The 13,570-nt window shown below is 40.3% G+C and overlaps 3 non-coding genes and 1 pseudogene across 3 annotated transcripts; all 4 read right to left on the reverse strand.

Annotated features, from left to right (window-relative positions):
* Positions 1 to 3,263: 3,263 nt before the first annotated feature.
* LOC140550461 (U4 spliceosomal RNA) lies at positions 3,264 to 3,392 on the reverse strand (annotated as a pseudogene).
* Positions 3,393 to 5,829: 2,437 nt separating this feature from the next.
* On the reverse strand, positions 5,830 to 5,970 carry LOC140550504 (U4 spliceosomal RNA). The gene has a single exon (XR_011979199.1). It is a non-coding gene; the product is annotated as a U4 spliceosomal RNA (small nuclear RNA).
* A 2,438-nt stretch (positions 5,971 to 8,408) lies between these two features.
* Positions 8,409 to 8,549, reverse strand: LOC140550431 (U4 spliceosomal RNA). The gene has a single exon (XR_011979133.1). It is a non-coding gene; the product is annotated as a U4 spliceosomal RNA (small nuclear RNA).
* Positions 8,550 to 10,988: 2,439 nt separating this feature from the next.
* Positions 10,989 to 11,129, reverse strand: LOC140550505 (U4 spliceosomal RNA). The gene has a single exon (XR_011979200.1). It is a non-coding gene; the product is annotated as a U4 spliceosomal RNA (small nuclear RNA).
* Positions 11,130 to 13,570: the final 2,441 nt, after the last annotated feature.

Genomic DNA, 13,570 nt, shown 5'->3' on the forward strand with positions numbered 1-13,570 from the left:
ATGACACTAACATCTACAAAATATAAAAACTGTACATTTGACCTGAACATTATGGACTGGACTTTTTATAATGTCCTGATGATATAAAAAAGATAAATGTCTCACAGTGGAACAGTGAATGCAAAATAAAAATTAAAGGGTTATTTCAGTGAAATCAAAAATCCATCCCTCACTCACTCACTCACTCCCTCCACCATTCACCCCCTCCTACCCTCCCTTCATAACTCAGTCCCTCCCTCCTTCCATCACTCACTCAATCTACTTTATTTATAACTGCAGGTAGATTAGATTATCAGTAATCACACACCAAGTAAGCAATGCAATGGTTACAGTATACCAATCTTTCACTAAACAAATGCAATGCATATGTACTTTATGGGATGGAAGAAGTTGAAAGTTCTTACCGACATTGTGGCAGCTATGTTTTTCAGCTTTTTGCCCGGCTCACCCGATCGCTTTATAAACCTCCTTCAAAACATGAGCGTACAACACTATGTAGCATTAACTAGCTAGTTAAATTAACTACATAAGCTAATGTTAGCATCCTGAACCAATAACGATAACAGCTCGCTAATAAATGTGACTTTATGAGACATACACAAACATTTTAAGTGCATTATAATCTGTTTTTACATGACCATTTTCGTATGAAGGTTTCTGCCACAAAAGCATCCCAGATTTACGGTCCAAATGAACAAAGCCAAGCCAGTGCGGGTAGCTTTATAGAAAGCACTAACATAAACATCATGTTTAGTATTTAGTATAACATTCCATACATTTGGAAAAGAAAAAGGTATTTACTGACAAAGACTGCTTGTTTCGTTTTCTTAAATTGGTGCATGGTCCCATTGTATCGCAGTGAATTCCCAAGATTCTTCTTTTTTTTCCCGCTGGAAACCAACCAACAGTTTTTTGCTCATTGTTTACTTCTAAACATACAGTTGAAAGTTGTCAATTTACTACGCAATTCTAAGTTGTGTGGAGAATTCACCTGGGCTTGGAAGCAAAATAGTTTTAGTAAATAAAATAATGAAACAGTTATTTGAATTAGACGTATTATCTACAGTGGGGAAAAAAGTATTTAGTTAGTCACCAATTGTGCAAGTTCTCCCACTTAAAAAAATGAGAGAGGCCTGTAATTGACATCATAAGTAGACCTCAACTATGAGAGACAAAATGAGAAACAAATTCTAAAAATCACATTGTCTGATTTTTAAATAATTTATTTGCAAATAATGGTGGAAAATGAGAATTTGGTCACCTATAAACAAGCAAGATTTCTGGCTGTCATAGACCTGTAATTTCTTCTTTAAGAGGCTTCTCTGTCCTCCACTCATTACCTGTATTAATGGCACCTATTTGAACTTGTTAACAGTATAAAAACCACCTGCCCACAACCTCAAACAGTCACACTCCAAACTCCACTATGGTGAAGACCAAAGAGCTGTCAAAGGACACCAGAAACAAAATTGTAGACCTGCACCAGGCTGGGAAGACTGAATTTGCAATAGGCAAGCAGCTTGGTGTGAAGAAATCTACTGTGGGAGCAATAATCAGAAAATGGGAGACCTACAAGACCACTGCTAATCTCCTTCGATCAGGGGCTCCACGCAAGATCTCAGCCTGTGGGGTCAAAATGATAAAAAGAACGGTGAACAAAAATCCCAGAACCACACGGGGGGAACTAGTAAATGACCTGCAGAAAGCTGGAACCAACATTACAAAGTCAGTAACACACTACGCCGCCAGGGACTCAGATCTTGCATTGCCAGACGTGTTCCCCTGTTTAAGCCAGTACATATCCGGGCACGTATGATGTTCTGGAAGAGTACTGGGAGAATGTCTTTTGATCAGATAAAACCAAAGTAGAACTTTTTGGTACAAACACAACTCGTTGTGTTTGGAGGAGAGTGAATGCTGAATTGCATCCAAAGAACACCATACCAACTATGAAGCATGGGGGTGGCAACATCATGCTTTGGGGCTGTTTCTCTGCAAAGGGACTAGGATGACTGGTCCGTGTACATGAAAGAATGAATGGGGCCACGTATTGTGAGATTTTGAGTGCAAACCTCCTTCCATGAGCAAGGGCATTGAAGATGAAACGTGGCTGGGTCTTCCAGCATGACAATGATCCCAAGCACACTGCCAGGGCAACAAAGGAGTGGCTTCGTAAGAAGCATTTCAAGGTCCTGGAGTGGCCTAGCCAGTCTCCAGATCTCAACCCCATAGAAAACTTTTGGAGGGAGTTGAAAGTCTGTGTTGCCTGCCGACAGCCCCAAAACATCACTGCTCTAGAGGAGATCTGCATGGAGGAATAGGCCAACATTCCAGCAACGGTGTGTGCCAACCTTGTGAAGACTTACAGAAAACGTTTGACCTCTGTCATTGCCAACAAAGGATATATAACAAACTTTTGTTATTGACCAAATACTTATTTCCCACCATTATTTGCAAACAAATTCTTTAAAAATCAGACAATGTGATTTGCAGATTTTTTTTCTCATTTTTTCTCTCATAGTTGAGGTCTACCTAGGATGTCAATTACAGGCCTCTCTCATCTTTTTAAGTGGGAGAACTTGCAGAATTGGTGACTGACTAAATACTTTTTTCCCCAATGTATATCACTGTGTTGTGTTAACGAGTGATAAAGAAATAAAAAATTAATACCTCAACAGGCGTCGTCTTTGTGCCCCATAATGGATAGCATCAATGAGACGCATGCGCAACCACGGGACAGAAAGCAACAGTGCACCAACCTACACGCTAATGAACAAAAATAACAAGGGGTTGTCCTGCAGTAAACTACAAAAACCGCAGAGAAGATGGATGATTTAATATTCAGAGTAGATCGCATACCTTTAGAAAAATCTTTAAAAATGTCAAAAGAAAAAATTAAATTAAAAAAATTAAAGCAAACAAACAGATCCAACTGAAATTGAATTTTATTATTGAGTCAAAGAGAAAAACATTGGGAAATCTGCCTTGATTCCAGCAGTTGACTGATCCAGTAACCTTGTGATGGATTCGTGCCCTGTCAAGGGGGTTCTCCTGCCATACGTCCAATGATTTTTGGTACAGGATCAAACCATGAACTGGTAAACAACAGATCCCCCCCTTGTGGTTGCGTGCTTATTAGTCTCAAAGACAACGCCTCCATTTTAAGTCCGAAGTTATCTAAAACACTGCATTGCATGTAATACTTCTCTAATTACACCAATTAAAACAACTTTAAGAAACCTACTTTTAACCAGAATTGTCAGTCCCCGTAGAGAACGTCAAAAATTGCCAATTCAAGTCGTTACGGTGGGGTATCGGGTAAAATTTTCAACGAGCATTAGTCGCGCCTCGAATAAACCTCATAGGCTACGATACTGCCACTGCGCAAAGCTGACTTCACGTTCCGTGGAGTTGAAGACTTTAGGGTCTGCGCTACTGACCTCACTGACGGTGTGTTCCCAAATCATGCTTAAAACCCTCTCAAACCACTAAACAAGGGGACTACACAACAGGTGAAGCTTTTTAACCAAAGTAATGTGCAAATCAACACTGCGAGCATTCATTTAGAAAAGTCCGCGTAAAGTTAACGAAAAGGCAGCGATGCATGTTGGGTAGCGAGAGGAGAGTGTTGGTAAATTAGAAGTAGAGGTAGATATGAGTTTGGACAGTTAATTAGCATAGAAACATTGAGTAGGTTCCACAAAATAGCCCTTTTCCTATCCTCTGAACAACAAGCCAGAAGATCAGCTTGGATTATTTCGTTCAAGATATTTATTGCTGCATTACAAGAAAAAAAATGAATGGCAAGTAACATAAAACACCTCATATGCAATCATGAATTTCAGAAATGCAACGAAAATTGATGCTTATGTAAGATTAATGATGTTTGTGTTATGCATTTGTTTTAACAAAAGGGATTCTCCTAAGTCAGGCAGGGGAAGTGTTCAGAAAGTCTCTGCAGGGACCGCTTTGAATTTGGTGTATCCAAATCCCAGGCTGCTTTATGATGCCACCCCTGATTAAATCATTCAACTGTATCCGGTAGCTAAAACTGGTAAACAGAGGACCTCTAATTTAAAAAGGAGTGGAAAATGCTTCCTTTTTTCTGGTACCAACCTAGCCACTGTGTTTTGGACCAGCTGCAGGCGAGACAGGGTTGACTGCCCAGGAGCAACTACAGAATATGGTTTTGTGTAAAAAATATACCCATATGCATTTGTCGGTGAGTTCATATCTGTGATTGTTATTTACTATTCAATTCTAAGTTGTGTGGAGAGTTCACCTGGGCTTGGAAGTAAAATAGTTTTAGTAAATGAAATAATGAAACAGTTCATTTAATTAGACGTATTATCTATATCACTGTGCTATGTTAACCAGCGATGAAAAAAAATAACAAATCAATACCTTAACAGGCGTGGTCTTTGTGCTCCATTAATTGACATTACCAGTTCATATAGGTGCCGAAAATTAGGAGATGTCGTGTTGACAGCAGTTACGGATCTGGGATTAGGATTTTATAAGTCCTATTTATGTGTATTTTGGGTGACAATATCTGATCCCAAATCCCAGATCCGCTTCATAGGTTTCTTTTTGCTTATGTTTTATCCTTTTGAAATGTGACGCAGTGAAACTTTCTGAGGGTTAAGCACGGGAGTTTTATATACGCTGTTTTAGGCTAGGATACTTTCTATTGTGAACACTGACTGTAACAGGTTTTCGCAGAAGCTTGTTCCGATAATCAAAAGAGCTGTCGCTGTACTTTCTATAGTGAACACTGAGTTTAACAGCTTTCCACATCCAATCAAAACAAATGTCGCTGTAATGGCTTAGCGGGTTCTACACGTGGACACCCCACTGTAGATAATTCGTGGTTTCCTAGTCCTTCTTATAAACCTCGGTGTTTATGTGACTCATTTGTTGTATTTGCCTGACTTGACCCTGGGTATAGACGGGTTTCTCTGTGACGTCATCACAGAGGCGGTCGCGCACCCCCGGGACAGAAAGCGACAGAGAGCAGCAGCCTGCACGCTATTGAGCAAAAATAACAAAGGGTTGTCTTGCAGTAAACTACAAAAAACGCAGAGAAGATGGATGGTTTAATATTCAGAGGGAAACCGTAAAGAGAATTTAAATCGAAAAAAAAGAACAAATGAAAGCAAACAAACTGATCCAACTGAAACTGAATTTTATTATTGGGTCAAAAAGAAAACATTAGGAAATCTGCGATGATTCCAGCAGTTGACTGATCCAGTAACCCTGTGACTCGTGCCCTGTCAAGGGGGTTCTCCTGCCATACGTGCAATAATTTTGGATAGGCTCCGGTCCCACCGTGACTCCGAGCGGGAAGAAACAGAAAGTAAGATGAATGAGTAAGTTTGGTGCTAATGCTAAGCAGCTTGGCACTTAACAGAATTCGTTACAAAGCATAATGTGACATTTTGCTGCTTAACCCTTACTTCATTACTAGTCAGCTTTGATCTTGTACATTTGACCTAGAAACGAACCAGTAATAACAAACGCGAGGTCATGTTTAAAAACAATATAATCCTAGTGGTGCACTTCGATATTACTGGAAGTCGATGTATATGAGTCTTAGAAAGCAATGCTATTGTAAAAGTCTTATTTCATTAAGTTTTAGCTGTACAGGATCAAGCTATGAACTGGTCAACAACAGATTCCTCCCTTGTGGTTGCGTGCTTATTAGACTCAAAGACCTGGCTTCTATTTTAAGTCCGAAAGTATATAAAACACTGCATTGCATGTACCACATCCCTAATGACACCAACCAAAAAACACTCTAACAAACCTATTTCTAACCAGACTCATCAGTCCCCGTAGAGACTGTCAAAAATTGCCAGTACCGACTATATTGCAAGTCGTTACGGCGGGGTATTGGGTAAAGTTTTCAACTAGCAATAATCGCGCCTCGGATAAACCTCATAGGCTACGATACTGCCACTGCGCAAAGCTGACTTCACGTTCCGTGGAGTTGAAGACTTTAGGGTCTGCGCTACTGACCTCACTGACGGTGTGTTCCCAAATCATGCTTAAAACCCTCTCAAACCACTAAACAAGGGGACTACACAACAGGTGAAGCTTTTTAACCAAAGTAATGTGCAAATCAACACTGCGAGCATTCATTTAGAAAAGTCCGCGTAAAGTTAACGAAAAGGCAGCGATGCAAGTTGGGTAGCGAGAGGAGAGTGTTGGTAAATTAGCAGTAGAGGTAGGTATGAGTTTGGACAGTTAATTAGCATAGAAACATTGAGTAGGTTCCACAAAATAGCCCTTTTCCTATCCTCTGAACAACAAGCCAGAAGATCAGCTTGGATTATTTCGTTCAAGATATTTATTGCTGCATTGCAAGAAAAAAAATGAATGGCAAGTAACATAAAACACCTCATATGCAATCATGAATTTCAGAAATGCAACGAAAATTGATGCTTATGTAAGATTAATGATGTTTGTGTTATGCATTTGTTTTAACAAAAGGGATTCTCCTAAGTCAGGCAGGGGAAGTGTTCAGAAAGTCTCTGCAGGGACCGCTTTGAATTTGGTGTATCCAAATCCCAGGCTGCTTTATGATGCCACCCCTGATTAAATCATTAAACTGTATCCGGTAGCTAAAACTGGTAAACAGAGGACCTCTAATTTAAAAAGGAGTGGAAAATGCTTCCTTTTTTCTGGTACCAACCTAGCCACTGTGTTTTGGACCAGCTGCAGGCGAGACAGGGTTGACTGCCCAGGAGCAACTACAGAATATGGTTTTGTGTAAAAAATATACCCATATGCATTTGTCGGTGAGTTCATATCTGTGATTGTTATTTACTATTCAATTCTAAGTTGTGTGGAGAGTTCACCTGGGCTTGGAAGTAAAATAGTTTTAGTAAATGAAATAATGAAACAGTTCATTTAATTAGACGTATTATCTATATCACTGTGCTATGTTAACCAGCGATGAAAAAAAATAACAAATCAATACCTTAACAGGCGTGGTCTTTGTGCTCCATTAATTGACATTACCAGTTCATATAGGTGCCGAAAATTAGGAGATGTCGTGTTGACAGCAGTTACGGATCTGGGATTAGGATTTTATAAGTCCTATTTATGTGTATTTTGGGTGACAATATCTGATCCCAAATCCCAGATCCGCTTCATAGGTTTCTTTTTGCTTATGTTTTATCCTTTTGAAATGTGACGCAGTGAAACTTTCTGAGGGTTAAGCACGGGAGTTTTATATACGCTGTTTTAGGCTAGGATACTTTCTATTGTGAACACTGACTGTAACAGGTTTTCGCAGAAGCTTGTTCCGATAATCAAAAGAGCTGTCGCTGTACTTTCTATAGTGAACACTGAGTTTAACAGCTTTCCACATCCAATCAAAACAAATGTCGCTGTAATGGCTTAGCGGGTTCTACACGTGGACACCCCACTGTAGATAATTCGTGGTTTCCTAGTCCTTCTTATAAACCTCGGTGTTTATGTGACTCATTTGTTGTATTTGCCTGACTTGACCCTGGGTATAGACGGGTTTCTCTGTGACGTCATCACAGAGGCGGTCGCGCACCCCCGGGACAGAAAGCGACAGAGAGCAGCAGCCTGCACGCTATTGAGCAAAAATAACAAAGGGTTGTCTTGCAGTAAACTACAAAAAACGCAGAGAAGATGGATGGTTTAATATTCCGAGGGAAACCGTAAAGAGAATTTAAATCGAAAAAAAAAGAACAAATGAAAGCAAACAAACTGATCCAACTGAAACTGAATTTTATTATTGGGTCAAAAAGAAAACATTAGGAAATCTGCGATGATTCCAGCAGTTGACTGATCCAGTAACCCTGTGACTCGTGCCCTGTCAAGGGGGTTCTCCTGCCATACGTGCAATAATTTTGGATAGGCTCCGGTCCCACCGTGACTCCGAGCGGGAAGAAACAGAAAGTAAGATGAATGAGTAAGTTTGGTGCTAATGCTAAGCAGCTTGGCACTTAACAGAATTCGTTACAAAGCATAATGTGACATTTTGCTGCTTAACCCTTACTTCATTACTAGTCAGCTTTGATCTTGTACATTTGACCTAGAAACGAACCAGTAATAACAAACGCGAGGTCATGTTTAAAAACAATATAATCCTAGTGATGCACTTCGATATTACTGGAAGTCGATGTATATGAGTCTTAAAAAGCAATGCTATTGTAAAAGTCTTATTTCATTAAGTTTTAGCTGTACAGGATCAAGCTATGAACTGGTCAACAACAGATTCCCCCCTTGTGGTTGCGTGCTTATTAGACTCAAAGACCTCGCTTCTATTTTAAGTCCGAAAGTATCTAAAACACTGCATTGCATGTACCATATCCCTAATGACGCCAACCAAAAAACACTCTAACAAACCTATTTTTAACCAGACTTGTCAGTCCCCGTAGAGACTGTCAAAAATTGCCAGTACCGACTATATTTCAAATCGTTACAGCGGGGTATTGGGTAAAGTTTTCAACTAGCAATAATCGCGCCTCGGATAAACCTCATAGGCTACGATACTGCCACTGCGCAAAGCTGACTCCACGTTCCGTGGAGTTGAAGACTTTAGGGCCTGCGCTACTGACCTCACTGACGGTGTGTTCCCAAATCATGCTTAAAACCCTCTAAAACCACTAAACAAGGGGACTACACAACAGGTGAAGCTTTTTAACCAAAGTAATGTGTAAATCAACACTGCGAGCATTCATTTAGAAAAGTCCGCGTAAAGTTAACGAAAAGGCAGCGATGCATGTTGGGTAGCGAGAGGAGAGTGTTGGTAAATTAGAAGTAGAGGTAGGTATGAGTTTGGACAGTTAATTAGCATAGAAACATTGAGTAGGTTCCACAAAATAGCCCTTTTCCTATCCTCTGAACAACAAGCCAGAAGATCAGCTTGGATTATTTCGTTCAAGATATTTATTGCTGCATTGCAAGAAAAAAAAAATGAATGGCAAGTAACATAAAACACCTCATATGCAATCATGAATTTCAGAAATGCAACGAAAATTGATGCTTATGTAAGATTAATGATGTTTGTGTTATGCATTTGTTTTAACAAAAGGGATTCTCCTAAGTCAGGCAGGGGAAGTGTTCAGAAAGTCTCTGCAGGGACCGCTTTGAATTTGGTGTATCCAAATCCCAGGCTGCTTTATGATGCCACCCCTGATTAAATCATTAAACTGTATCGGTAGCTAAAACTGGTAAACAGAGGACCTCTAATTTAAAAAGGAGTGGAAAATGCTTCCTTTTTTCTGGTACCAACCTAGCCACTGTGTTTTGGACCAGCTGCAGGCGAGACAGGGTTGACTGCCCAGGAGCAACTATAGAATATGGTTTTGTGTAAAAAATATACCCATATGCATTTGTCGGTGAGTTCATATCTGTGATTGTTATTTACTATTCAATTCTAAGTTGTGTGGAGAGTTCACCTGGGCTTGGAAGTAAAATAGTTTTAGTAAATGAAATAATGAAACAGTTCATTTAATTAGACGTATTATCTATATCACTGTGCTATGTTAACCAGCGATTAAAAAAAATAACAAATCAATACCTTAACAGGCGTGGTCTTTGTGCTCCATTAATTGACATTACCAGTTCATATAGGTGCCGAAAATTAGGAGATGTCGTGTTAACAGCAGTTACGGATCTGGGATTAGGATTTTATAAGTCCTATTTATGTGTATTTTGGGTGACAATATCTGATCCCAAATCCCAGATCCGCTTCATAGGTTTCTTTTTGCTTATGTTTTATCCTTTTGAAATGTGACGCAGTGAAACGTTCTGAGGGTTAAGCACGGGAGTTTTATATACGCTGTTGTAGGCTAGGATACTTTCTATTGTGAACACTGACTGTAACAGGTTTTCGCAGAAGCTTGTTCCGATAATCAAAAGAGCTGTCGCTGTACTTTCTATAGTGAACACTGAGTTTAACAGCTTTCCACATCCAATCAAAACAAATGTCGCTGTAATGGCTTAGCGGGTTCTACACGTGGACACCCCACTGTAGATAATTCGTGGTTTCCTAGTCCTTCTTATAAACCTCGGTGTTTATGTGACTCATTTGTTGTATTTGCCTGACTTGACCCTGGGTATAGACGGGTTTCTCTGTGACGTCATCACAGAGGCGGTCGCGCACCCCCGGGACAGAAAGCGACAGAGAGCAGCAGCCTGCACGCTATTGAGCAAAAATAACAAAGGGTTGTCTTGCAGTAAACTACAAAAAACGCAGAGAAGATGGATGGTTTAATATTCCGAGGGAAACCGTAAAGAGAATTTAAATCGAAAAAAAAAGAACAAATGAAAGCAAACAAACTGATCCAACTGAAACTGAATTTTATTATTGGGTCAAAAAGAAAACATTAGGAAATCTGCGATGATTCCAGCAGTTGACTGATCCAGTAACCCTGTGACTCGTGCCCTGTCAAGGGGGTTCTCCTGCCATACGTGCAATAATTTTGGATAGGCTCCGGTCCCACCGTGACTCCGAGCGGGAAGAAACAGAAAGTAAGATGAATGAGTAAGTTTGGTGCTAATGCTAAGCAGCTTGGCACTTAACAGAATTCGTTACAAAGCATAATGTGACATTTTGCTGCTTAACCCTTACTTCATTACTAGTCAGCTTTGATCTTGTACATTTGACCTAGAAACGAACCAGTAATAACAAACGCGAGGTCATGTTTAAAAACAATATAATCCTAGTGATGCACTTCGATATTACTGGAAGTCGATGTATATGAGTCTTAAAAAGCAATGCTATTGTAAAAGTCTTATTTCATTAAGTTTTAGCTGTACAGGATCAAGCTATGAACTGGTCAACAACAGATTCCCCCCTTGTGGTTGCGTGCTTATTAGACTCAAAGACCTCGCTTCTATTTTAAGTCCGAAAGTATATAAAACACTGCATTGCATGTACCACATCCCTAATGACGCCAACCAAAAAACACTCTAACAAACCTATTTTTAACCAGACTCATCAGTCCCCGTAGAGACTGTCAAAAATTGCCAGTACCGACTATATTGCAAGTCGTTACGGCGGGGTATTGGGTAAAGTTTTCAACTAGCAATAATCGCGCCTCGGATAAACCTCATAGGCTACGATACTGCCACTGCGCAAAGCTGACTTCACGTTCCGTGGAGTTGAAGACTTTAGGGTCTGCGCTACTGACCTCACTGACGGTGTGTTCCCAAATCATGCTTAAAACCCTCTCAAACCACTAAACAAGGGGACTACACAACAGGTGAAGCTTTTTAACCAAAGTAATGTGCAAATCAACACTGCGAGCATTCATTTAGAAAAGTCCGCGTAAAGTTAACGAAAAGGCAGCGATGCATGTTGGGTAGCGAGAGGAGAGTGTTGGTAAATTAGAAGTAGAGGTAGGTATGAGTTTGGACAGTTAATTAGCATAGAAACATTGAGTAGGTTCCACAAAATAGCCATTTTCCTATCCTCTGAACAACAAGCCAGAAGATCAGCTTGGATTATTTCGTTCAAGATATTTATTGCTGCATTGCAAGAAAAAAAATGAATGGCAAGTAACATAAAACACCTCATATGCAATCATGAATTTCAGAAATGCAACGAAAATTGATGCTTATGTAAGATTAATGATGTTTGTGTTATGCATTTGTTTTAACAAAAGGGATTCTCCTAAGTCAGGCAGGGGAAGTGTTCAGAAAGTCTCTGCAGGGACCGCTTTAAAGGTAAAGGTAAAGGTGCACGTATTTGTCACTGTACAGTGTGGACTGTACAGCGAAATGTGTCCTCCGCATTTAACCCATCTGGTAGTGAACACACACTCACACACACACATGTGTTAGGGGCAGTGAGTACACACACACACACACCCAGAGCGGTGGGCAGCCAACTCCAGCGCCCGGGGAGCAGAGAGGGTAAAGGGCCTTGCTCAAGGTTGCCGAGCCCGGGAATCGAACCCACAACCCTGTTATCAATATCCCGGTGCTCTAACCGCTGAGCCACCACTGCCCCAATATTTTTGAATTTGGTGTATCCAAATCCCAGGCTGCTTTATGATGCCACCCCTGATTAAATCATTAAACTGTATCCGGTAGCTAAAACTGGTAAACAGAGGACCTCTAATTTAAAAAGGAGTGGAAAATGCTTCCTTTTTTCTGGTACCAACCTAGCCACTGTGTTTTGGACCAGCTGCAGGCGAGACAGGGTTGACTGCCCAGGAGCAACCACAGAATATGGTTTTGTGTAAAAAATATACCCATATGCATTTGTCGGTGAGTTCATATCTGTGATTGTTATTTACTATTCAATTCTAAGTTGTGTGGAGAGTTCACCTGGGCCTGGAAGTAAAATAGTTTTAGTAAATGAAATAATGAAACAGTTCATTTAATTAGACGTATTATCTATATCACTGTGCTATGTTAACCAGCGATGAAAAAAAATAACAAATCAATACCTTAACAGGCGTGGTCTTTGTGCTCCATTAATTGACATTACCAGTTCATATAGGTGCCGAAAATTAGGAGATGTCGTGTTGACAGCACTTACGGATCTGGGATTAGGATTTTATAAGTCCTATTTATGTGTATTTTGGGTGACAATATCTGATCCCAAATCCCAGATCCGCTTCATAGGTTTCTTTTTGCTTATGTTTTATCCTTTTGAAATGTGACGCAGTGAAACTTTCTGAGGGTTAAGCACGGGAGTTTTATATACGCTGTTTTAGGCTAGGATACTTTCTATTGTGAACACTGACTGTAACAGGTTTTCGCAGAAGCTTGTTCCGATAATCAAAAGAGCTGTCGCTGTACTTTCTATAGTGAACACTGAGTTTAACAGCTTTCCACATCCAATCAAAACAAATGTCGCTGTAATGGCTTAGCGGGTTCTACACGTGGACACCCCACTGTAGATAATTCGTGGTTTCCTAGTCCTTCTTATAAACCTCGGTGTTTATGTGACTCATTTGTTGTATTTGCCTGACTTGACCCTGGGTATAGACGGGTTTCTCTGTGACGTCATCACAGAGGCGGTCGCGCACCCCCGGGACAGAAAGCGACAGAGAGCAGCAGCCTGCACGCTATTGAGCAAAAATAACAAAGGGTTGTCTTGCAGTAAACTACAAAAAACGCAGAGAAGATGGATGGTTTAATATTCAGAGGGAAACCGTAAAGAGAATTTAAATCGAAAAAAAGAACAAATGAAAGCAAACAAACTGATCCAACTGAAACTGAATTTTATTATTGGGTCAAAAAGAAAACATTAGGAAATCTGCGATGATTCCAGCAGTTGACTGATCCAGTAACCCTGTGACTCGTGCCCTGTCAAGGGGGTTCTCCTGCCATACGTGCAATAATTTTGGATAGGCTCCGGTCCCACCGTGACTCCGAGCGGGAAGAAACAGAAAGTAAGATGAATGAGTAAGTTTGGTGCTAATGCTAAGCAGCTTGGCACTTAACAGAATTCGTTACAAAGCATAATGTGACATTTTGCTGCTTAACCCTTACTTCATTACTAGTCAGCTTTGATCTTGTACATTTGACCTAGAAACGAACCAGTAATAACAAACGCGAGGTCATGTTTAAA

Source organism: Salminus brasiliensis, chromosome 2, assembly GCF_030463535.1.
Source record: "Salminus brasiliensis chromosome 2, fSalBra1.hap2, whole genome shotgun sequence".
Taxonomy (NCBI): Eukaryota; Metazoa; Chordata; class Actinopteri; order Characiformes; family Bryconidae; genus Salminus; species Salminus brasiliensis.